Consider the following 11,915-nt stretch of genomic DNA (forward strand, 5'->3'; position numbering starts at 1 on the left):
TTTCTCCCTGAGGTGTAACAGCTGGTGTGGAGCGGTAGAAAGGAGTTGCGTGGCTCAGAGGTGTGGCGTGGCTTGGAGTAGTGGCGAAGCTCAGAGACTTGATGTGGCTTGGAGTTGTGAGAGTCAGCGTAGAAGTTTTCAACAGGCTTGTGAGTAGGTAAGACCCAATCAGCACACATGGGAAACTGTCCATAGAGGAGCAACAAACTGGCGATAAATGTTGGTGAAGATACCTCTTAAGTAGGCAGGCAGGCTGATGAGGTGAGTGCTGACAGCTGGGTCCAATCTGGAAGGCTCAGCAGAAGGGGTAGGGGGGAGGAGAGACTGCCAGTGGCACCATGACAATGCCAGTGGAAGTACTGTTGATGTTTTGGTTCTTTTTTCTTTCTTTTCTTTCTGTGGTTCCTCAGTCCTTCCTCCTCCTTGAAAGACCAATCCAAGGGTGATTAACAACAATAGGAAACACGCTGTTGCAGAGCCACGCAGTCACGTGGGACTACAAACCATGTTTTTATTGACTCTCCATTTAAAGAGTTTACAAGTCGGTCTGGTCTCCATTTCCTTCCAAGTCACGTCTGTGGCAGTCTCTCAAACTCATAACGGAACACAGGCTTCTCAGACCACAAACCTGCATTCCCTCACAGCAGAGAAAGGCCAGACCGATGCTGAGAGCTCTTTGCGTCTGTCTGTATTTTGGTCAACAAATCCTTCAAAACATGTCAATGATGATGAAACTGAGCTGGGTTTGGTTTTCAACCACTCTCAAAAGACAGCAATCAAAGCAACTATGATGACACAGGAGGAAAAGATGTTCACACTTTTCTCTCTTGTTTATCTCAAAGTTCATACCTTCTTGAAAAAAGAAGTCCAGTAAAGAATGAAAACAAAGATCTGATCGTGTTCAACATTTATGTAATTGTGACAAACTGGAGACCAGGCAAGGGAGATTGAATGACAAGGTCTAAAGCCAATCAGGCTGCAGAACACAGTGCACTGGAAAAAAAAAACAAAAAGAACGAAAAAATAAGCAAACTTGTACTGAAAAAAATGTGCAAAACAGCAAGACTCCAAAAGGTGAACTGCGATTAAGCGAGGAAACAAGAACGAACTGATCTAAAGCCCCCTAACAGCCATCTGGTGAACTGAGCTGGCATCAGTTAGCTTTAAGGTGGAACTGTTGTTATTTGGGCCGAGCTGCAGTCAGTCACCGTGACCCCGTCTCTCCCCAACAGTAAACAAATCTGACAGACCTGACCTGTGAGGGCTCCTTAATTCCCAGCAGGCATCTGTAGTCAGCTCTTCCCTTCATTTTTGTGTCATCACTTACAGACTCACCTTTCTCAACAAATCACACTCAGCCTAAGCTGTCTACACAAACACAAACAGACATTTCTCATGGTCCAACTGAAGCCTCAACAATTGACTTCCAGATCAAAGAACACAAACTAAGTTACACTCTTATATAATCTAATTTCTCTGAAGTCATGGAGCTTTTATTTGGTGCCTTGGCGGACGAACAAAGTGCTGCATCAGCAGATCTGAATACTACAACAGGTGAGTCCAGGATAACAAACACGCAAATCCTCTGAAATGAATCGAAGACAACTTGTGCTCCTCGTAAGGCAAAGACTTCAACTATTGATTTCCCTTTCTTTCTAGCACCTTGGGTGTTAATGGAAACTACTAATGACCTGTTTTAAAGACTTGTAGACAATGTTTATGTGGATCTTCACAACCCTGAAGAGGCAGCCAGTCACAGCTTGCTAAAACACATCCTGACTTTATATAAATGCAACACCAAGTCACTAAAAGGTCAGTGGACTCCATTGAAGCCCACGCCCGCGAGTGTTTTACAGACCAAAGGGTGGCTTGTGGGGTATCAAAGCTTCAAATAAAAGGTGATTAAAGAAAATCAAAGACAATTCTCCTCATATTATTGGCAATTTTATGATAAAATGCATTCCTTTTTGAGATTAGTTTAAAAATCAATAATGTTGTCTTTACAACAACTCAAATTCAAGGCTGCCAACTCTCATACATGAGACTCACGTATTTGATTGATTTCTCCCGCCTCACCTTTATTTCTTACACTGAAATACCCTTAAGTGAACCAAAGTTTCCCCCCATGTCTTTTTTTCTCCAAGTTTGTTATCCTGAAAGCTAGTAAGAGCTGGCATTGGACACCAGTGTTGTGCTGACCTGTCACCAAAAAAAATGGCGTTTTGTTTGGGTAGTTTATAGGATAAGAAATGTTATTTGTGAACATTATACAGTGGAAGCATTTGCCAACAGACAATTAATGACTATTGTATAGCCGATAGAGCACTGACTCAGTGGAAATTATTTCTACCATTGTTCCCCTTCACAAATGCTATTTTTCCCCTTAAAAGCTTTATTTTAGATTAATTTGATAAGGTTTGTGACTATTTTATAGAGGCCCCTCCCCTGATTAGAAGTTTTCTTTTTTTAAATTAAAAGAAGTATGGGAATAATTTACTAGAAATGTTTTTGACTATTTTAGCCTCTGGCAGCAGTGGATTGCTTATAAAAATCACTTTTATTTGATTTTAACCAAAGCAGTGTGTGTAAGATCATGTAAAAAATAAAATAAAATAAAACCATTAAACGCGACTATTTTGTAATTTGGTAAAAGGCTTTAAAGAAACACACAATCTTTAATATCAATCCAATTAGTTTAAAGTTTCGGTAGTACTACAACATCACTGTAAAAATAAAATAGGAATACTCAATCATGATTTGCTTAATTATCTAATGACTATTGTTTTTTGCAGGAGCAATTCTGAAAAAAAGTATTTTGGAGATCCTGACATTGAGCCAGAGGGATCTCCTTTACATTCTGACCAAGAAGCTCCAGGACCATCGGAAACTTCAGCATCTCCCTCTGATGTTAAAAAAGACCACAAGCCAGAAAAACAAAAGATTAGAAAAATAAGGCCTATGATCAAAGCCTTATTTTTTTGGCAAAATGGGCAGAACCAAGATGATTGAGGCCACGCTACTGCAGATAACCATTCAAACCTTTTCAATCTTGTATCCATACACCCTTTTCAATTTGATTGACTGGTTAACCCACCAATCAAATTGAGCTGAAATTTAATCTCAACGTAAAAAATACAGATGTTTAGAAGAAGAATAAGTGGGAAGTTCCATATGTTTCATTAAAGATGAAAAAGGAAGCTGAGTACGAGGGCCCTTGGATGTTTTTTTGACATATAGAATTAGGAGAATAGAGAAATCACTTGATTTATCAAAAAGTTTCCTATTTTTATCTTGTGAAGTGACGTGGCTTCAGTTTCAATTTCAAACCAGCCTCAAGGAGGAGGTGAAATTAATTTTTGTTAAGACACAACTCATAAAAACCTCAGAAGAAACAACAAAAAACTCAGCGCTTTAATACTAGATGTGTGTGTATCTGTGTGTGTAGGTGTGTGTGTGTGGGTGTGTTAGAGACAGATGAGGGGATAGAGTCCCTGATTTTGTGTTTATTGGGGTCATTTTCAATTTGCTGTGGAAAGATTTGTACCCTGAAGGTTTCTCTGGAAAGGCGATGTGTGCATATATGCACACGTGGGTGTATCACACCTCAGCTACATGATTGGAAGCTGTCAGTCAAACTATTTGCAGAGAGGTGGGGCGAGGACTTGCTTTCTCTGGTTCATTTACACTTTCGCTGTCATTTGGCTCTGACGGCACACCACAGAGGAAGGGGACTAATGAAGCCGGGCACGAGATGAGCATATAGAGAAATGTCAGAAAAATTGAAAAGGATAAAAATAAGATGAATAAGCAACAATAGATAAAATGAGAGGAGGCCTGGAGATGCGGAGGGACAGGGAGGACAAACAGAGACAATATCAGTGAGGAGTGTTGCACATGAATGATCGCTGCAGCACAGAAAGTGTGATCCCACCATGTTGGAAAATATTCATTCTTCACACGTGCTTCATAATGACTCACACAGTGATTCAAGCTGAAATGCAGAAATGCGAAAGAGGCAGCACTTCCTGACAAAAATGTAAAGACATCAGTCCTGATGGGGGCGCCAGAGCAGCCTCAGAGAAGACTTTCTTTAGTCTCAAACATATCTCTGTAACATTTGAACTAAATTTTAAAAGATAAATTGTAGTTGTAGTATTGTGCACTTGGCAATAAAATATATACTTCATTTTCCACACTATAAGGTGCACATAAAAACCTCTCAAAGGAAAGACCAGTGCCTTTAATCCAGAGTGCCTTATATATGGATATTGCAGTTGTTTACTGATGTTGAAGCAATTCTGAGAGGTACACAATGCCCTGTCAAAAGATCAATCTGTTATTTTCTTTTTATGAGTTGCAAACAGGTTTGGGTGTTTTTGGTTAATATGCTAACACAGCTAACGTGTTGCGTGTCGTGTGTTTTTGCAAACTAGGTTGGAAGTTAGCCTAGTCATAGTAATGGTTGTTTTACCGGCATCGGTCTGTTTTTTTACGTGTTGCAAACAACGTTAGGAGTTACAATTATTGTGAACATGCCAACGTGGCTAATGTGTGGTGTTTTTACAAACACGTTTTTAGAATAACTGTGAATACAGTTAATAAATTCTGACTGACTGATGTATGGATTTATCTCTGACTCTTCTGTCATTCCGCCTTCTAGTTTGGTGAGCCGTATACAGTAAACCCTTATTTTTCGCGGGGGTTACGTTCCAAAAAGAACCCGTGATAGGCAAAATCCGTGAAGTAGAAACCTCTATTTTTTTTCCAATTATTATACAATTAAATCCTCTATTATACATTGAAAAGAAAGAACAAACCATTTTACAGGCTCAAGCCTTTGTTTTACAAATAAAAGTACTTTAGAAACGTTTTTTTCAACAAATAACTTCTGTACTGTCAAATAATAATTTTAATCATCAATGTGAACAGAAGGCTTCAAATCGCGGAGATTAGCCCCGCCCACTGCGACCACAGTAATTGGATTAAACGGGAGAAAATTTGAAAAACAATTATGAAAAAAATACAAAGGACAGTGGGACAAATAGTGACTCAGGTGTATTTTACTGCTCTTCAGACTGAGCCGCTGCATCCTGACTCCGCTCTGCAGTGTTTTCTTCTTTTGAAGCCCGCAGTGCAGCTGTGTTTGTTCGGGAGAAGAACATAGTAATAGGCAGTTGTTGTCGCTATTTTTCTATGGGTTTTAGAGAAACTCGAAAATGCAAGAGAATTTGCACGTAAGTAATGTAAATTTGGCAAGCTGTTTTACGTACGTGTACATATTAAACTGCAACGTTATCGACGCGCAGGTAGAGAAGAAGCAGAGTGACTTTTTAGCCAATCAGAATGCAGAAAACAATGCACGATGCAAATCTGTGAAGTAGCGAAACCGTGAAAACTAAACCGCGTTATAGCAAGGGATCACTGTATATGGTAAATGGCGTATCCTTATATAGCGCTCTTCTGCCTTCCTCGAAAGCCCAAGGCATTATACAGTCACAGTCCCATTCACACAGTCACACACTGATGGCGGCTTCACTGTCGAACACTGGCGCAAACCTCCCACCAGAGTCAAGGTGGGGTTCAGTGTCTTGCACAACGACACTTTGACACATGGGCGGGAAAGACGGTAATTGAACCTGCAATCTTCTGATCAGAGGTCGACCACCTTACCACAGCACCACGGCCGCCCCAGTATATATGAGTTCAATAATAGACCATTCATGGACGCCGTGCCTTATACTCTGGGGCGTCCTATAGGGTGGAGATTATGGTATATAAAAGAACATTGAAAAAATTCCTCTGCTTTGTCACCTAAACTCAGATCCTCTACAGGTAATCTGGGAGCTTGAAGGTGCTGTGCAGTATCTGAAGGCTTTGTCACACAGCCATTACAAACATTTGCGTAAGTTGCACAGATGAAAATTGGTCATATGTGAATGCACATGGAAAAAGGGAGAAAAGTCCTAATCTTTACGTGAAATGTTCACAGATATTACAAATGAACTACATTAGAACCATAAAAATAAACCTTTCAAAGAACACGTAAATCAGCGTCAAACAGGAAAATTGCGGGATTATTGCGCTTTTTATATGCAATTCATTGGTGATTTGTGCGTCAGTTACGCAACTTTAACGTGATATGTGCACCATATGCGTAATATAAAAGTTATAAATTGATGGTACATGTGTGAAAAGTCCCTTAGACATACGTTGAACAGTCATGGAAAGACACACATTTGCCTATGCATCAAGCAAATATCAAACATTTGCTTAAGATGTGTGTTATAATTATGCAAATACTGCGTAAAATATGCGTAAACTACAACCAACCAAAAATGTTGAATATCTCAAAACTGAAAACCCTCGACAAACATCTGCGCACATCGACGAATTACAAACACAAGAAACATGTATGAATTACATGTATCACACATAGATCACAAAAGACTGAAATGTCATACGTGGAAAATGCACAAAAAGTGGCGGCTGTGTGACACGGTTTGGGTTTCTTTGCCTTAGTTTTTGCTACTGTTTTTGTTCTGTTATGTTTTGAGTTCTGATTCCTGTTTTATTTTGAAGGTTTCCTGTATGTGTGTTTCGAGTTTTACTTCCTGGCCCCAATCTCTGTATTAGCCCCCAAGGCTAATACAGATTTCTGTTTACCCCTTGTGCTATCTTAGATGACCCCCCCCCCCTTCCATTGACGTGTTCTCCCTACCATGACAAAGGTGGATAAAGGTGGAAAGATTTCATGTAATCCATGGACACCAGTGAAGATCACAAATCATTGAAGAAAAAAGGTTCAGAGCACTGTCTAGTGGGTCTAGATGACCCAACTCCCAATGTTAACATGCCTAGGATAGAACAAGGGTTACGTCTCGTCTTTGCCTTCCTCTTGTGTTGGTCCATTAACGTCTGTTTCCCTGGTTTGGCCTGTTTATCTCAAGTGTTGGTTTTTGTTAGTTACCCCGCTTCTGGTTTGAGTATTAAAACCTATTGTGACTTGGAACCGCCTGCATCCTCAATTCTACATTTTGGGTCCTTCATCAGCCCCCCCCCCCCCCCCCCCCCCCCGTGACATTGAGCTGTTCTGATCAACAATGAGGGATGAACCAATGATATATTACTATTCAAGCAGCTCCATGTATATTTTGGGTTTAAACCTTTGTGTGGTGACATCTCACATTTTGCAGACTATCTAAAAGACCAGGGGCCTCATTTATAAACGTTGCGTACGCACAAAAGAAGGCGTACGCCACTCTGTACGCAATAGTTGAGATTTATAAAAAGCAAACTTGATGGGAAAATGTGCGGTCCTTCAAGCTCTGACCCAGGCGTACGCACAAAAACGGATGAAATGAGAAACGGCGACACCGTCGGCAGATGGAAGAAACACGTGAAAGTGAAAATGACAATCCTGCCTCTCAGAAATAACATGAAGACTTCACAAAGCAAGTCTGACAATTAACAGCTACACCAACACCCGTTTGATCGATCAGCAGTGAAACAAATAAAAAAATCGAAAATGCCCCATCACAATGCGTAATGACACACAATGGCTGATCTTGCGCTCTTAGAAGATGTGGCAAATGGAAGAATTCAGAGTGAACGCATCTTTAGACAGCAAGAAGACGTGCTGGCAAACGAGGACGAGTGGCTTATGAGCCGGTTCCCACTTCCTCTGCGAGCTTTTGGGGGGGTGTCACCCGGTGCATCTGGCGCGTCGGTGTTCCCCTGCGCCTCAGTCACCACTCCACTTAAAAGGGATTCCCCAATTATTGCCGCCAGTTTCTCATCAGGAGGGGTCAGCTCCGGTGTCTCTCCCCCCCCCACACACACACACACAAACACCCGTGTCTGGGGGGTTCAGCGCTAGACGTTTTTTTGTCTCGACTTTGATGTCCGACCATTTCTTTTTTATTTCGGCCACGTTCCGAGGTTGTGAGGCTACAGCATTTACGGCGTCTGCCACCGTTTGCCGCTCACGTGCCTTTTTGGCATTAGTAATGCCCACACTGTGCCCTCCAAACAACACTTTTCTCCTCTTTTCCACCTCACCAACGATAACTTCTACTTCACAGTGAGTGAAGTTACGTTTTTCTGATTTTCTCTCCGTGTTTGCCATGGTTTCACAATCAATGAATATTCATTTGTGGGCGTTTCACGGACTATTTATGGGCAACTATGGGCGTGTCATGAAGCCGCTAAAGCTGCGCAGCATTTAGAATTGGTTGTGATTTATCAAGGGAAAGATGCGTAGGATGTGCGTGCGCACGGTTTTATAAATCCCAATATTTCTGTGCGTACGCACGTCCTATGTTTCATCCGTACGCCACTTCTGACGCAAATCCTACGCAAAGTTTTAGAAATGAGGCCCCAAGTCACATAATCTGTCGTCACACATTACATTAAAAAATGCTGACTAACTTGTAACTATTAAAGTCAGGGCATCTCCTAAAGGAACCATCCAGATGTGAATCATACGTAAACCCGCAGTGACCGGCTTGATATCTATATTGTTATTTTTAGGGTCCTTGTTTAGATGCGCCAGCGATTCAGAAATAATGACATCTTTTTTTGTTGTTTTTGTTTCTGCCAGGATGTGGCCCCATTCCAATGCTCGTTTCTCTTAATTATATTCCTTTTGCTATGTCTTAGAAAATTGCTAATGTCTTCTTCACAACTGTCCTTACGGGCTACAGGCTTTCTGCAGGCAAAACCTGTACAAAGAACGCACCATAGGTGGCCCGCACAAAATATCAAAGCCATAGTCCACTCAGTGAGCACATAGAGTGAAAATGTTGTCCATGGGCATGCTGTGAGTAAAAGATCATCGCCAAAACTTAAACAACAGAGTAAAGTAAAGTAAAGGGGAAGCAGCTGAAGTGCATGTCTTACACATTTTTCATCTTTTTCGACGTGCCCCAATCTTGCAAACTGTAACCTATTGGTGCTGTTCACTTGATAAGTGTGTGCTCTCTGTACCGCAACCAGCCCATATCTACCCATAAGGGCAGTTGTGACAGCAGTGTCAAATGTACATCATAAGTGTGTGAAACGAGCATTAGCTTTACAAATACTTCACAATCCACTAACGCACGATATTGCAAAGAGCCTCAAGGTAACTGAGGCTACGTTCACACTGCAGGCTGAAACGACCCAATTCCGAATTTTTTGCCCCTAAGCGACCCAATTCCGATCTTTTCATGACAGTCTGAATGACACAGATCCGATCTTTTCAATTGCGACCCAGGCCCCGTGGGTTTGCCGTCCTGATTCCGAATTGTAGCCGTTCTTTTCAATTGCGACCGCCGTCTGACCGGCCAGGCGACTTGATTCCGAACCGTACGTCATCGACACGCAACAAACGTCATCATTTTGCGTTGAAGTAGGCGGGAACGAGAACGTAAACATCAACCATGGTGGACGATGCTGCTGAGATCAGTCAGTGGAAGGGAAGGGAGGTCACTGATTGGATTAATATTTGGGCTGATCGCTCTTTTCAGGCCAAACTCCAGGGCTCTTATCGCAACTGGGCGGTTTTTGAAAAAAATTCCAGCTAAATGGCAGAGCGTGGTGTTGAACCTTTACCGCGATAACTTTTTTTTCTTTCTCCCCTTTGACCGTGCTCAGAAGCGCGGGGGACCCGAGGCGATCCTCCTCCTCCTCCCTGTTCTGATCCTTAGATTCTCCAGAACGGGTTAATAAAGAGTCCATAGCATTTATTTGGGGGGAAAACCTTCTTTTATTACCGTCCTCCGTAACACACAACATGAATGCGCCCACACTGCCCCCCCCTATTCTCTATCGCGGCATGCGCTTGCACACACACACACGCGGGGGCGCTGCCCCAACACATACACATTCCTATTCCACTACAGTGGGTACAGACGATCCCGACTCCAATTCCTTCTTAAAATGAGAAGATTGTAATTGTGCTGCTTCTTCGTGAAAATAAATTTAATATTACAAAAAGAGCTCCGCTTTTGACAACACTGTTGTTGACATCCATTGTTAACGTTTGCTCCTCAAACAACGAGTGACGTCGTTCACCGTTGAGTTTTCTTCTGGCTTCTGCGCATGCGGGTCTCGTTTGGGTCGTGTCACGGTCACACTGGAGATCACAAAAGTTCGGATTTACTTGGAAATGTGAACGGTCTAGCAAACAATTCGGATTTTTTCAAAAAATCCGAATTGAGCATTAAGCCCTGCAGTGTGAACGTAGCCTGAGAGACACAACCGGTTCCCCTTAAGGTGCGCCTTGAACCGCCCACTTCTCTCTACAACCCGCCATGGGCCCAAATAAACCAAAATTTACCACATCACCTGTTCTGCTCAATTCCTGAATCCCTGTCCATGTGACCATAGCCTTACTCTATCAGACTTTCATCAGGTGCTCGGTCAGATTTGACTTGAGGCTAAAAATAATAAGAAGGAGTTTGCTGCATAGATGCATAGACATGAAGGGGAACGACAAACTAGCTGTTAGTCATGAGACCAGAGAAGATAACCTATTATCAGCACCTCAGTCTGAGAACATCTGATTATCCTTCTGTGAAGAAGGTTTCTGTTACAGTCTATCATTTTAAGCCTTAAATATGCTTTATTACACTCAAAAGTTATGATTTAATTTAAATGATGCCGACTTGTCAGCAGATGTTCAGGTTTGAGTCATTTTCTGGATGTGGAGGAGCAGTATTTGAGAAGGTAGTAATTAAAAAAGGAAAAACACTTTCAGAGCTTTGAACATGAAGTACATTGACAGTTTAATCACTCTTGACAGGGTTGTGATGAAAACATGTCAGGATTTCAGACGACAAACGCACAAGTCTGCTGCTCTGGAGGCGCGTCATGTAAATGCTTCTTAGGCTGCAGAACCAAAAGGTGTGCACAGACAAGTGCGCTTGGACAATGTTCCTTTGGGAAACGTCCAGCTAGGTTTTAAAGGTTTTTTTGTCATCACACATCATGTGTAGAAGCCCTACATTTTACCTCATTGTTAATAAAGAACAAAGACACAACTGCTCACTTATCCTCTAACTGTCTCAAATTTAACTACAGGTGCAGGTTAGTGTAGCACTCTTGCCTCATTGCAAGAAGGCCCTGGTTTGAATCCTGCTGGGGGTTTTTCTATGTGGAGTTTGCATGTTCTCATGCAGGCACGTGTTTTCTCCAGACACTGGCAAAAACATGCTTCGTAGGTTAATTGGAGAATCTAAATGGTCCCTAGGTGTGAATGTGATTGTGTGTGGCCCAGAAAAGGCTTGGTGATCTGTTCTGGGTGTACCCTGCTGTCGTCCAACAATAGTTGTGATAGGCTCTAGCAATCCTGTGACCCCCAAAGTGAACAAGTGGGTAACTTAACACTGTTGCAATGGACACTGACATATGCACAGAAAAGGACTAGGACCCGAGAAACCACTGGCTCATCCCCTTTGCTCCAATTGTAGGAGAATTTGGAGCTTTAGTGGCGTCCATCTGAAGACACTATTTTGGATAACTCTCTGCTTGGAGGACTACATGTAGGGGCAGGGAAAAGTTGTAGATGTAGTGGATGAATTTGGATTTGGCCAAAGATACACAACATAATTCCAACAAAGACACTGCACAAAACTGACAACATCAACATTTAAATATACTTCATTTTATCAGCTGCAGTAAGGTTGGAAATCTGCAGACATTTTTTAAGTCGTGAGTTAACAACAGGCGAATACATCATCCTTCATGCAAATCTTGACTATTCTCCCATTTTTTTCTCTTGGTCAAGTGGAATCCATCCATCATCTCTTTTTCTAAATATGGTCATAATTATTGGTTAATCTTACCTCAACTAGTGTAGGTCAAGACACCCATGTCTGCAATCCGTCACAGGTCTTAACTCAAATTTGAGACAAGACAAAGTCTATAAGAGGCTG

At 41.9% G+C, this 11,915-nt stretch overlaps 1 protein-coding gene across 4 annotated transcripts in view; it reads right to left on the reverse strand.

Moving 5' to 3' along the window:
- Window positions 1-11,915, reverse strand: part of grid1b (glutamate receptor, ionotropic, delta 1b) — a 493,010-nt gene that overhangs the window by 162,794 nt on the left and 318,301 nt on the right. The gene's annotated exons all lie outside the window — the stretch shown is intronic.

This window comes from Oryzias latipes, chromosome 19, assembly GCF_053564925.1.
Source record: "Oryzias latipes strain Hd-rR chromosome 19, Olatipes_Hd-rR_3.1".
Lineage (NCBI taxonomy): Eukaryota > Metazoa > Chordata > Actinopteri > Beloniformes > Adrianichthyidae > Oryzias > Oryzias latipes.